Source organism: Sapajus apella, unplaced genomic scaffold, assembly GCF_009761245.1.
Source record: "Sapajus apella isolate SASKATOON/1434 unplaced genomic scaffold, GSC_monkey_1.0 scaffold7, whole genome shotgun sequence".
In the NCBI taxonomy this organism is placed as follows: domain Eukaryota; kingdom Metazoa; phylum Chordata; class Mammalia; order Primates; family Cebidae; genus Sapajus; species Sapajus apella.
Genome location: NW_022436947.1, coordinates 12,303,008 through 12,317,103, shown reverse-complemented (window position 1 = coordinate 12,317,103; position 14,096 = coordinate 12,303,008). Strand labels below are relative to the sequence as shown.

The following is a 14,096-nucleotide window of genomic DNA, read 5'->3' as shown; positions in this document are numbered from 1 at the left end:
GCCTGCTTTTGGATATAAGCCATTTCAACTGTGGCAAGATATCTCATTGTAGTTTTTTAATGTTTTTGAGATGGAGTCTCACTCTCTTGCCCAGGCTAGGGTGCAGTGGCACAATCTCAGCTCACTGCAACCTCTACCTCCCGGGTTCAAGAGATTCTCCTGCCTCAGCCTGCGAAGTAGCTGGGATCACAGGCATGTGCCACCACACCTAACTAATTTTTATATGTTTAGTAGAGATGGGGTTTCACCATGTTGGCCAGGCTGGTCTTTTTTTTTTTTTTTTTTTTTTTTAGGGAAGGGGTTTCTCTTATTTTTCCCAGGCTGGGGTGCAATGGCGCAATCTCGGCTCACTGCAACCTCCGCCTCCTGGGTTCAGGCAATTCTCCTGCCTCAGCCTCCTGAGTAGCTGGGATTACAGGCACGCACCACCATGCCCAGCTAATTTTTTGTATTTTCAGTAGAGACGGGGTTTCACCATGTTGACCAGGATGGTCTCGATCTCTTGACCTCGTGATCCACCTGTCTCGGCCTCCCAAAGTGCTGGGATTACAGGCTTGAGCCACCGCGCCCGGCCCAGGCTGGTCTTTAACTCCTGACCTCAAGTGATCTGCTTGCCTTGGCCTCCCAAAGTGCTGGGATTACTTTGCTGGCATGAGCCACCACACCTTGCCCTCATTGTAGTTTTAATTTGCATTTCTCTGATGATCTGTGATGCTGAGCACCTTTTCTTTTTTTTTTTTTGAGACAGAGTCTTGCACTGTCACCTGGACTGGAGTGCAGTCGCATGATCTTGGCTCATGGCAACCTCCACCTCCTGGGTTCAAGCAATTCTCCTGTCTCAGCCTCCCAAGTAGCTGGGACTACAGGCACCCGCCACCACACCCAGCTAATTTTTTATATTTTTAGTAGAGACAGGGTTTCACCATGTTGGCCAGGCTGGTCTCCAACTCCTGACCTTGTGATCTGCCTGCCTCAGCCTCCCAAAATGCTGGGATTACAGGTGTGAGATACCGTGCCCAGCACTTTTTCATTTTTTTTTTTTTTTTTTTTTTGAGACAGAATCTTGCTCTGTTGCCCAGGCTGGAGTGCAGTGGTGCAATCTCGACTCACTGCAGCCTCTGCCTCCTGGGTTTAAGCGATTCTCCTGCCTCAGCCTCATGAGTAGCTGGGATTACAGGCACGCTCCAGCACACCCAACTAATTTTTGTATTTTTAGTAGAGATGGGGTTTCACCATGTTAGCCAGTTTGGTCTTGAACTCCTGACCTCAAGGGATCTGCTCACCTTGGCCTCCCAAAGTGCTGGGATTACAGGCATGAGCCACCACACCTGGCCCTCATTGTAGTTTTAATTGCATTTCTCTGATGATGTTGAGCACCTTTTCTTTCTTCTTTTTTTTGAGACAGAGTCTTGCACTGTCACCCGGGCTGGAGTGCAATGGCACCATCTGGGATCACTGCAACCTCTCCCTCCTGGGTTCAAACAATTCTTTCTCAGCCTCCCGAGTAGCTAGGACTATAGACCCTCACCACCATGCCCGGCTAATTTTTTGCATTTTTAGTAGAGATGGGGTTTCACTATGTTGGCTAGGTTGGTCTCGAACTTCTGACCTCCTGATCCCCCCTCCTTGGCCTCCCAAAATGTTAGGATTACAGGCGTAAACCCCCGCACGTGGCACCTTTTCTTTTCTTTACTTTTCTTTTCGAGACTGAGTCTCACTGTGTTGCCCTTGCTAGAGTGCAGTGGTGCAATCTTGGCTCACTGCAGCCTTTGCCTCCTGGGTTCAAGCAGTTCTCCTGCCTCAGCCTTAGTAGCTGGGATTTGTAATCCAGCTACTGAGATTACAAATATTCTGTGCGCCGCCACACCCGGCTAATTTTTGTATTTCTAGTAGAGACGGGGTTTCCCCATGTTGGTCAGGCTGGTCTCAAACTCCTGACCTCGTGATCTGCCCGCCTCAGCCTCTCAAAGTGCTGGGATTACAGGTGTGACTCCTGCACTCAGACTTGAGCACCTTTTCATACACCCGTTTGCCATTTGTATGTCTTTTTTTGAGAAATTTCTATTCAGACCTTTTGCCCATTTTTAAATTATATTATTAGATTTTGTTTCTTTAGGGTTGTTTGAGCTCCTTATATATTATGATTATTAATCCCTTGTCAGATGAGTAGTTTGCAAATATTTTCTCCCATTCTGTGGGTTTTGTCTTCACTTTTTTGATTGTTTCCTTTGCTGTGCAGAGGCTTTTTAACTTGATGTGATCCCATTGGTCCATTTTTGCATTAGTTCCTGTGCTTGTTGGGTATTTACTCAAGAAATCTCTGCCCACTCCAGTGTCCTGGAGAGTTTCCCCAATGTTTCCTTTTGGTACTTTCATAGTTTGATTTAAATCTTTAATCTATTTTTATTTGATTTTTTTATACAGTGAGAAATAGAGGTCTAGTTCCATTCTTCTGCATATGGATATCCGGTTTTCCCAGCGCCATTAATTGAAGAGACTGTTCTTTCCCCAATGTTTATTTTTGGCATGTTTTTTGAAAATGAGTTCACTGTAGATGTATGGATTTGTTTCTGGGTTCTCTGTTCTTTTCCATTGGTCAGTGTATATGTTTTTATGACAGTACCATGCTGTTTTGGTTACTATAGCTCTGTAGTATAATTTGAAGTCAGGTAATGTTATTCTTCCTGTTTTATTCGTTTAGCCCAGGATAGCTTTGGTTATTCTGTCACTTTTGTAGTTCAGCATAAATTTTAGAATTTTTAAAAAAATTTCTGTGAAGAATGCTATTGGCATTTGGAATCTGTAGATTCAGTTCAATCCCTATCATTGCATTGATTCTGCTTTAGATAGGATGGACATTTTTACAATATTGATTGTTCTAATCCATGGATGTGGAAAATCTTCTTTTTTTTTTTTATTTTTGTTGTTCTCTTCAATTTATGGTATCAGTGTTTTATAGTTTTTATTATAGATATATTTCACTTATTTGGTTAATTCCCAGGTTTTTAATTTTATCTGTAGTTATTATAAATGGGGTTATTTCCTTGATTTCTTTTTCAGATTGTTTGCTGTTGGTATATAGAAATGCTACTGACTTTTGTATGTTGATTTTGTATCCTGCAACTTTACTGAATTTGCTTATCAGTTCTAATAGTTTTTTGGTGGAGTCTTTAGGTTTTTGCAAATACAAGATCATATCAACTGCAAACAAGGATAACTTGACTTCTTCCTTTCCAGTTTGAGTGTCATTTTTTTCTTTCTCTTGACTCATTGCTCTAGCTAGGACTTCCAGTACTATATTTGATAACAGTGGGGAAAGTGGGCATTGTTGTCATGTTCTAAATTTTAGAGGAAAGGCTTTCATTTTTTCCCCATTCAATATTACACTAGCTGTGGGTTGTTGTATATGTTTTATTATGTTAAGGTTTGTTTCTTCTATACCCAGATTTTTTAAGAGTTTTTATCATGAAGCGATGTTGAATTTTATCAAATGCTTTTTCAGCATCAATTGAAATGATCATATGGTTTTTGTCCTTCATTCTGATGATAGGCTGTATCACATTGATTGATTGGTGTATGTATGTTTAACTATCCTTATATCCCTGGGATACATCCCACTTAATCATGATGAATGATCTTTTTGATGTGTTGTTGAATTTTATTTGCTAGTATTTTGTTGAGGATTTTTGCATGAATGTTCATCAGAGCCTGCAGTTTTCTCTTTTTTGATGTGTCTGTCTGGTTTTCGTATCAGGATAGTAGTGGTCTCATAGAATGAGTTTGGAAGTATTCCTTCCACCTCCATTTTTTTGAATAGTTTGAGTAAGATTGGTGTTCTTTAAATGTTTGGTAAAATTCATCAGTGAAGCCATTGGGTCCCAGGCTTTTCTTTGCTAGGAGACTTTTTACTTTGACTTTGATCTTGCTACTTGTTATTGGTCTGTTCAGGGTTTAGATTTCTTCATGATTCAATCTTGGTAGGTTGTTTGTCTCTAGGAATTTATCCATTTCTTCTAGGTTTTCCAATTTATTGGCATATAATTGGTCACAGTATGCTAAATGGTTCTTTGAGTTTCTCCAGTATCAGCTGTAATGTCTCCCTTTTTTAATCTCTCATTTTATTTGTTTTGGTCTTCTCTCTTTTATTCTTAGTCTGGCTAAAGGTTTGTCAGTTTTATTCTTTCAAAGAAACAATTTTTTTTTGTTGATCTTTTGTATTGTTTTCTTCATTTCAATTTCATTTATTTCTGCTCTGATCTTTTTTTTTTTTTTTTTTTTTGGAGATGGGGTCTCGCTGTCACCAGGCCGTAGTGCAGTGGCTCAATCTTAGCTCACCACAACCTCCAACTCCCTGGTTCAAGCGATTCTTCTGCCTCAGCCTCCTGAGTAGCTGGGATTACAGGCACGTGCCACTGCGCCCATCTAATTTTTGTATTTTTAGTTGAGATGGGGTTGCACGATGTTGGCCAGAATGGTCTTGATCTCCTGACCTTGTGATCCGCCCACCTCGGCCTCCCAAAGTTCTGGGATTACGGGCATGAACCACTGTGCCTGGCCTCTGTTCTGATCTTTATTATTTCTTTTCTTCTAACTTTGGGTTTGGTTGGCTCTTGCTTTTCTAGTTATTTAAGATGCATTGTTAGGTTATTTATTTGATGCTTTTCTACTTTTTTGATGTAGGAAGTTATTGCTATAAACTTCCCTCTTTGGCTGGGCACAGTCACTCACACCTGTAATCCTAGCACTTTGAGAAGCTAAGGGGGGCAAATTGCCTGAGCTCAGGAGTTCAAGACCAGCCTGAGGAACAAGGTGAAATCTCGTCTCCACTAAAAATACAAAAAATTAGTCGGGCTTTGGTGGTGCATGCCTGTAATCCCAGATAACCGGGAAGCTGAGGCACAAGAATCGCTTGAACTCGGGAGGTGGAGGTTTCCGTGAGCTGAGATTGTGCCACTGCACTCCAGCCTGAGTAACAGAGCAAGACTCTGTCTCAAAAAAAAATTAAAAAATAAAAAACTTTCTTCTTAATACTGCTTTAGTTGTATCCCGTAGGTTTTGGTATGTTATGTTTTCATTATTTGTTTCAGGAAATTCCTTCATGTTTGTATAATATCCAAAATTCTTGTTATTGATTTCTAGTTTTATTCCATTGTGGTCAGAAAATGCTTGATATTACTTCAATTTTTTGAGTGTTTTAAGACTTGTTTTGTGACCTAACATATAGTCTATCCTTGAGAATGATCCATGTACTGAGGAGAAGAATGTGTATTCTGCAGCCATTGGATGAAGTGTTCTATAAATATATATTAGGTCCATTTTGTTTGTAGTGCAGATTAAGTCTGGTTTGATTTTCTGTCTGGATGATCTGCCCAATGCTAAAAATGGGATGTTGAAGTCTATAGCTGTTGTTGTTGTTGTTTTGAGATGGAGTCTCATTTTCTTGTATAGGCTGGAGTGCAGTGGCATAATCTCGGCTTACTGCAATTTCTGCCTCCTGAGTTCAAGCAATTCTTCTGCCTCAGCCTCCCAAGTAGGTGGGACTATAGGCGCCTGCCACCCTACCCAGCTAATTTTTGTATTTTTAGTAGAGACAAGATTTCACCATGTTGGCCAGGTTGGTCTTGAACTCCTGACCTTGTGATCTGCCCGCCTCGGCCTCCCAAAGTGCTAGGATTACAGGCGTGAGCCACTGTGCCTGGCCTGTTTTGGTGTCTTACCTGTTTAGCTCTAATAATATTTCCTTTATATATCTGGGTGCTCCAGTGTTGGGTGCATGTATATTTAAAATGGCTACATCCTCTTGCCGAATTAACTCCTTTATCATTATATAATGACTTTTTTTGGTCTCTTTTTATAGTTTTTGTCTTGAAATCTATTTTGTCTGATACTAGTATAGTTAGTCTTGCTCTTTTTTGGTTTCCATTGATATGGAATATCTTTTTTCGTCCTTTTATTTTCATTCTGTATGTGTCTTTAAAGGTAAAGTATGTTTCTTGTAGTCAACAGATCCCTGGATCTTGCTTTTTTATCCATTCAGCCACTCTGTATCTTTTGATTAGAGAGTTTAGTCCATTTACATTCAATGTTATTATTAACAAATAAGGACTTACTCCTGCCATTCTATTACTTGTTTTCTGGTTATTTTTTGGTCTTTCTTTCTTCTTTTCTTCCTTCCTATTTTCCTTTTAGTGGAGGTGATTTTCTCTGGTGGCATGTTTTAATTTCTTCCTTTTTATTTTTTGTGTATCCACTGTATGTTTTTAGATTCATGGCTACCACAAAGTTTGCAAATAATACCTTATAACTCATTATTTTAAACTGATGATAACACTGATTGCAAAAACAAACAAATAAGCAAAGAAACTAATAAAAACTTTATACTTTAACTTTCTACCCCCCACTTTCTAATTATTTGTTGTTTCTATTTATATTTTATTGTACTGTCTGTCTTGAAAAGTTATGGTTTTTATTTTTGATCAGTTCATCTTTCTGCTTGAAATATGAATAGTTTACACACCACAATTACGTAAGTTCAGAAACACTTGAATCTGTGTTTTTCTGCATACTTAATTACCAGTGAGTTTTACACCTTCAGATAATTTTTTTCCTTTCTTTTTTTTTTTTTTTTAGAAGTGAGGTTTCACCATGTTGGTCAGGCGGGTCTTAAACTCCTGACCTAGTGATCTGCCTGCCTCAGCCTCCCAAAGCACTGGGATTATAGCCATGAGCCACCATGCCTGGCTCTTCAGACGATTTCTTATTGCTCATTAGCATCTTCTTCTTTCAGATTAAGGAACTCTCTTTAGTATTTCTTGTAGGACAGGTCTGGTGTTGATAAAATCCTTTAGCTTTTTATGTCTGGGAAAGTCTTTATTTCTCCTTCATGTTTGAAGGATATTTTCACCGGATATACTGTTCCAGGGTAAAAGTTTTTTCCTTCAACACTTTATGTATGTCATGCTGCTCTCTGCTGCCCTGTGAGGTTTCCACTGAGAAGTCTGCTGGCAGGTGTATTCGGAGCTCCATTGTATGTTATTTCTTTTCTCTTGCTGCTTTTAGGATCCTTTCTCTATCCTTGACCTTTGAGAATTTGGATATTAAATGCTTTGAGGTAGTCGTCTTTGGGTTAAATCTGCTCTGTGTTCTATAACCTTCTTGTACTTGAATATTGGTATCTTTCTCTAGGCTTGGGAAATTCTCTATTGTTATCCCTTTGAATGAACTTTCTATGTGTGTCTCTACCTTCTCTTTAAGACCAATAACTCCTATATTTGCCCTTTTGCGGCTATGTTCTAGATCGTGTAGGTGTGCTTTATTCTTTTGTGTTCTTTTTTCTTTTGTCTCCTCTGGCTGTGTGTTTTCAAATAGCCTGTTTTCAGGCTCACAGTTCTTTCTTATGCTTGCGCAATTCTGCTATTAAGAGACTCTGATGCATTCTTCAGTGTGTCAATTGCATTTTTCCACTACAGAGTTTTTGCTTTATTCTTTTTTAAATTATTTCAATTTCATTGTTAAGTTTATCTGATAAGATTCTGAATTATTTCTCATGTTATCTCGAATTTCTTTGAGTTTCCTCAGAACAGCTATTTTGAATTCTGTCTGAAAGGTCACGTATCTCTGTCTCTCTGAGGTTGGCCTCTGATGCCTTATTTAGTTTGTTTGGTCAGATCATATTTTCCTCCTGGTCTTGATGCTTGTGGACGTTTGTTGGTGTCTGGGTGTTGAAGAATTGGGTATTTGTTGACTTCTGAGCAATCTGGTCTTGTTTGTACCTGTCCTTCTTGGGAAGGCTTTCCAGATATTCGAAGGGACTTGGGTGTTGAGATCTAATTGCAGCCATATCTGCATTAGGTGGCACCCAAGCCCAGTAACGCAGACCCTTACAGACTCGTAGAGGTATCACCTCAATGGTCTTGGGTAAGATCCAATTGAATTCTCTGGATTACCAGGCAGAGACTCTTGTTCTCTTCCAAACAAATGGAGTCTCTCTCTGTCTCTGTGCTGAACCGCCTGGACCTAGGGGTGAAGTGACACAAGCAACCCTGTAGCACCAGTACTGGGTCTGCCCTGAATCAGTCCTGAAGCCAGAACAGCATTGGGTCTTGTCCAGTGAGTGCTGTAACCACTACCTGGCTACAGCCTATGTTCTCTCAAGGCCCTAGGACTCTACAGGCAGCAGGCAGTGAAGCCAGCTAGTCTTGTGCCCTTCCCTTCAGGGCGGCAAGTTCCCCTGGGCCCTGGCGAGTCCAGAGGTGCCGTTCAGGGCCTGGAGTTGGAAACCTTGGAAAGAAATCTCCCTGGTGCCCTATTCCATTGCAGCTATGCTGGCAGTGAAATCACAAGACAAAGTCCTTCCCATTCTTCCCTCCCCTTTACCCAGGCAGAGGAGTCTCTTCCCATATTTTCCACCACCACAGGCCCATGAGTACCAGGGTACCACCAATGTTCACTTAAGGCCCAAGGGCTCTTCAGTCAGCTTGTGGTGAATGCTGTCAGGCCTAGAACTCACCCTTCAGAGCAGTGGGCTCCCCTCTGGCTCAGGGTAGGTCTGGAAATGCCATCCAAGAGCCAAGGCCTGGAATCAGGGACCTCAGGAGCCTGGTTGATACTCTTCTCCACTGTGGCTGAGCTGGTACCAAAGCTGCAAAACAAAGTCCCCTTTATTCTTCCCTCTCCATTTCTCAAGCAGAAGGATTCTCTCCTCATAGCCAACACAGTTGTGAATTGGCTGGGACACACCTGAAGTCATCATGTCTCAGAGTCTCACCTAAGACCCATTATTTAGAGCCCAAGGGCTCTTTAGTCAGCAGGTGATGAATCCTGCCAGGACTGGTTCTCTTCTGGCCCAAGATAGGTCTAGAAATGTCCAGGAGCCAGAGTCTGGAATGGGGGCCTCATGATCCTGCCTGGTGCCCTTTCCCATTGTGGCTGAGCCGGTATCTAAGTTACAAACAACAGCCTCTTTACTCTTCCCTCTCCTCTCCTCAAGTGGAAGACAGGGGTCTCTTTTGAAGCTGGGAGCTTCAAGCTGCACTGCCTTAGGTTAGGGGAGGGGTGATGCAAGCACTCCCTTAGCCACCCTGGCTGACATCTCACTAGGTCATGTGCCCCTCAAGTACCCTGGCTCCAAGTCCAGCACTTGCCCAGAAGTTGTAGTCCTTGTGGCCTAGACAGCCTTTCAAGTTTATTTAGAACCCCAGAGGACTTTAGCCCATAGTGGCAGGGCTTACTGAAACTACAGATAGGACCGCTGGGCTGGGTGAATCCCCTCTGGCTACGGCTCTTCTGAATCCTCCCTCTGTGGGTACCTGCTGAGTCCTGCCTGGTGTTGCCAGCACTGAGTTCCAATGCAAAGTTCCACAGTCACTGAGCTCTCCCTGCCCCGAGCATACAGATTGCCCATATGGCTGCTGCCAGGGGATGGGAGTGGGGTGTTGTTGCATTTCAAGACTGGTTTTCCTTCCTTTTTCGGTGCCTCTTTCAGTAATATGGAGTTAAAACCAGGTCCTGTGATTGCTCACATGATTTTGATTCTTACTGAAAGTGCTTTTTTTGTGTGTGTAGATAGTTGTCAAATTTGGTGTTCCTGCAGGGCAGTGGAGGCTTCTGTTCGGTTATCTTACTCCGTGTCCTCTCAGGAGAATATTCTTCATGTTTGTTTAAAAAACAGAAGCATTCAGATAGTAGAATTGTTCTAAGACAGTTTCAAAAAAGAAACTATCATTATAACTGAAGAATAATTTACTATGGTGAGGGGCCTGTGGGATTGGCATTGGGTGCCCTAGGCCACATGATCTGGGCAGGATGGTGTAGATTATTCATTACAATTTCAGTGCGATGTTACTGTGGTCATGTGGTGGTTCTTAGTCTTTCATATTTTGGAAGATAACTATTTCAAAACATTGAATTAAAAATATTTATGGTTATGGGCCGGGCGCAGTGGCTCACGCCTGTAATCTCAGCACTTTGGGAGGCTGAGATGGGGCAGATCACCTGAAGTCAGGAGTTCAAGACCAGCCTGGCCAATATGGTAAAATTTAAAATCTCATGTCTCTACTAAAAATACAAAAATTAGCCGGGTGTGGTGTCATTCACCTGTAATCCCAGCTACTTGGGAGGCTGAGGCAGGAGAATCACTTGAACCCAGGAGGTGGAGGTTACAGTGAGCTGAGATCGTGCCACTGCACTCCAGCCTGGGTGAAAGAGTGAGACATTGTTTCAAAAACAGAAAAGAAAATTATGGTTATGGTCAGGTGCAGTGGCTCTCACCTGTAATCCCAGCTCTTTGGGAGGCCAAGATAGGAGGATCACTTGAGGCTAAGAGTTTGAGATCAGTCTAGACAACATAGTGCAACCTCATCTCTACAAAAAGATTTAAAAATTAGAAATTAGCTGGATGTGGTGATGCATGCCTGTAGTCCCAGCTACTTGAAGGGCTGTGGTGAGAGAATCACTTGAGCTTAGGAGTTTGAAGCCGCAGTGAGCTGTGATCACACCACTGCACTCCAGCCTGGGCAACAGAGCAAGACCTTTTCTCAAAATAAATAAATAAAAGAAAGAAAAGAAAATTTATGGTTACAAATGGTTGATCATTTTAGTTTGTCACATACAAATATCTTCTATTCCCTTGGTTCTTGTCTGCTTCCAGCCCCTATATTCCTGGATCAGTCCTGCAGTCTGCCTTCTCTGTTTCTGTCTATGCCTTAAAAACTCAGTGCTATAAAGTTATAGAATTGCTGCCTCTCTAAGCTCATGTCTTTAAACTCCAGTCTCATTTGAGTTCTCTTTACCAGTCACCATTTTTTCTTTTACATTATGTGGGTTAGTTCCCTTTGCCTTTTCCTTCAGCAACGATTGCAAACTTCCACTCATCTCAGACCCCTTCCTAATCTCTGTCTCATTGTTATCCAGCCCACCTTGGACCTGGGACACCAAAAAGTTTAGGCTTTCTCTTGTCAACTCTTTCAATTTCCTTCTGACTTTCTCGCTACATGCCTCTGTTTGACTTCATTTTTACCCTTTTCCTTTCTGTCCCAGAGAAAGAGGTTTAGCTCTTCCCATTTTAGATAGTTGTGACATCTGTCTAAATATACAATTCTTGATACCATCTCATCCACCTCCTCGGTGATAAAACCAGGTACTGTGATTGCTCACATGATTTTAATTCTTATTGAAGGTGCTTTTTTTGTGTAGGATATCATTTATATCCTTGATCTTTAGTCTTTCCCTCTCCATTAACTTCATTCCATTTAAAAAAAAAAAAAAGATGACAAAATAGATTCCATAAATCTCTAATCCTATCTATACATGCTCTTTTAGATTTATCATTTCATTTTCTATTTGATAATAGAGCATTTATCCTCGCATTTTCTCTGAAACAATCCTTGGTAAGACTACCATGGATCTTCTGTCAAATCATTCATTCTTTCAGTGGAATCACCAGGGAGTTTATATGAAGTTTATATGGAGACAAGGCTGAGAATGGACCCCATTGGACATCAACATTTAAGGGAATTGGTTAAGGAAAAGATAATGAAGGAAATTTCAGGCCAGGGTTGAAGGAGAAAGCCAGGAGAGTGTGGTGTTCCAAAAAGAAGAGTTTTTAAGAAGGAGGGGAATTCAGTGTTAAGTGCTATACAGATATAAAATAAAATCAGTATTGAAAATAATTCACTGGCTTTAGCAGCAAAGCAGTTGTTTAAGTGTTAGGATAGATGGTAAAGTTAAATCGTGCTGGTTAGAGACATTATTTGTGGGGAAGCAAAGCAAGCTGTTGTATAAAACTGTTTTTGAAAATATTGAGTGTGAAGAATAAGGGAGCTAGAGATGCCAGAGAGGGATGCAAGCTCTAGGAAAATGTTTTTTAAAACAGTATATAACAGACTTGATGGAATGGGTGCGGTGGCTCATGCTTGTAATTCTTGCGCTTTGGGAGGCTGAGGTGGGCATATCACTTTTAGCTCAGGAGTTCGAGTCCAGCCTGGGCAACATCATGAAACCCCATTTCTATAAAAAATACAAAAATTAGCCAGGTGTGGTGGCTCCCGCCTGTAGTCCTAGCTACTCAGGACGCTAAAGCTGGAGAATTGTTTGAGCCCAGGAAGCGGAGGCCAAGATTGCACCACTGTACTCAAGCATGGGCAAGAGGAGACCCCGTCTCAAAAAAAAAAAAAAAAGTATGACTTGAATATGTTTAGGTGCCTATGGAAAAGAGTTTGGAGAGGAGGAAAGCCAGATTGGAAGACGAAGGACATAAAAATGGACGGAAGTCCTTGAAAAGAAAGGAAGGAATATGATTCAAAGCATAAATAGGATGATTGGCCTTGTTTACATAGAAACAGGATGTCTTACACTGTAAGAGACCTCTGTTGTGGTGATCATACCTATTCCATGATTTTAAATTTCATCTAACCTAAATTCTGACAAGTCCCAAACTCTACTGAATTCCAGACTTGCATCTCTAACTGCCGTCTTTCTGTCTTCACTCAGATGTCTATAGACATCTCAAAAGCTAGCATGCCAAAAGTGAATTCCTCTGAAACATTTCTTCTGCAGTCTTGTCTTACTGCCCAGCAACTTGGGCAGAAAGTCCTATTGTCATTGTTGACCCACCTCACTAATACTGATCTATCAGCAAATCCTTTTGGCTCTACTTTCAATATATTCATAGTCTTAACAACCACGTCTCACCACTTTGGTGTAAGCCACACTGTCACGTCTTACGTGGATCATTGCGGTAGCCTTCCAAATGGTCTCTGCTTCTGTTGTTGCTGTTTCTATAGTCTGTTTTCAGTTTATAGCCAGAGGGAACTTGTTAAAACCTATGTCAGATCATGTCACTCCTAGGCTCTGACTCTTGCCGTGGCTTCTCATGTCATGGATAATGAAAGCCAAAGTCTTTAAAATTGACTACAATTATATTAAACTATGAACTCATGTTTATATTTCTCCTTGATCATTCTGCTACACTCTTTTTTTCTTCTTTTGGAGACAAAGTTTTGTTCTTGTTGTTGCTCCAGGCTGGAGTGTAGTGGTGCAGTCACAGCTCACTGTAGCCTTGACCTCTTGGGCTCAGGCAATCCTCCCACCTCAGCCTCCAAAGTAGCTGGGACCAGGCTGGAGTGCAGTGGTGTGATCACAGCTCACTGTAGTCTCTACCTCTTAGGCTCAAGTGATTCCCTCACCTCAGCCTCCCAAGTAGCTGGGACCATAAGCATGCACCACCATGCCTGACGAACTTTGAAATTTTTTGTAGAGACAGGGTGTCCCTGTGTTGCCCAGGCTGGTCTTGAACTACTAGGTTCAAGTGATCCTCCTGCTTCAGCCTCCCAAATTGCTGGGATTACAGGCGTGAGCCATTGCACCCAGCCTCCTTCGTTTTCTTTACTTTCTTTTTCTTTTTCTTTTTTTTTTTTTTTGTTATCTTTTAGAGATGGAGTTTCACTCTGTTATTCAGGCTGGAGTGCAGTGGTGCCGTCATAGCTCACTGCAGCCTCGAATTTCTGGGCTCAGGCCATCCTCCTGCCTTAGCCTCCCAAGTAGCTGTGATTACAGATGTGAGCTACTGTGCCCAGCTTTGCTACACTCCCTCAAATCTCTAGTTCTTAATTATTTTTTTATTTTTTTATTTTTTTGAGACTGAGTTTTGCTCTTGTTACCCAGGCTGGAGTGCAATGGCGCGATCTTGGCTCACCGCAACCTCCGCCTCCTAGGTTCAGGCAATTCTCCTGCCTCAGCCTCCTGAGTAGCTGGGATTACAGGCACGCGCCATGATGCCCAGCTAATTTTTTGTATTTTTAGTAGAGACGGGGTTTCACCATGTTGACCAGGATGGTCTCGATCTCTTGACCTCAAGATCCACCTGCCTCGGCCGCCCAAAGTGCTGGGATTACAGGCTTGAGCCACCGCACCCAGCCCGTTCTTAATTATTTTTATTCAGAAAGTCAATATACAGAATTACCTTTTTGCTAAATACCTTTAACTATTTAGTCTTTTTTTTTAATTGAGGTGTAAATTGAGTAAAATACACAAATATTAAGTATACACCAGGTACATCAAGACATTGAACATTCCCATTCTCTAGAACATTCTCTCAT

The 14,096-nt window shown here is 41.6% G+C and overlaps 1 protein-coding gene and 1 long non-coding RNA gene across 3 annotated transcripts in view; one reads left to right on the top strand and one right to left on the bottom strand.

Moving 5' to 3' along the window:
- Positions 1-14,096, top strand: part of AHCYL2 (adenosylhomocysteinase like 2) — a 204,375-nt gene that overhangs the window by 75,921 nt on the left and 114,358 nt on the right. The gene's annotated exons all lie outside the window — the stretch shown is intronic.
- Positions 2,273-8,149, bottom strand: LOC116550194. The gene is made up of 3 exons (XR_004268273.1): positions 8,138-8,149; positions 4,699-4,704; positions 2,273-2,502 (listed from the first exon to the last, which is right to left on the bottom strand). It is a non-coding gene; the product is annotated as an uncharacterized LOC116550194 (long non-coding RNA).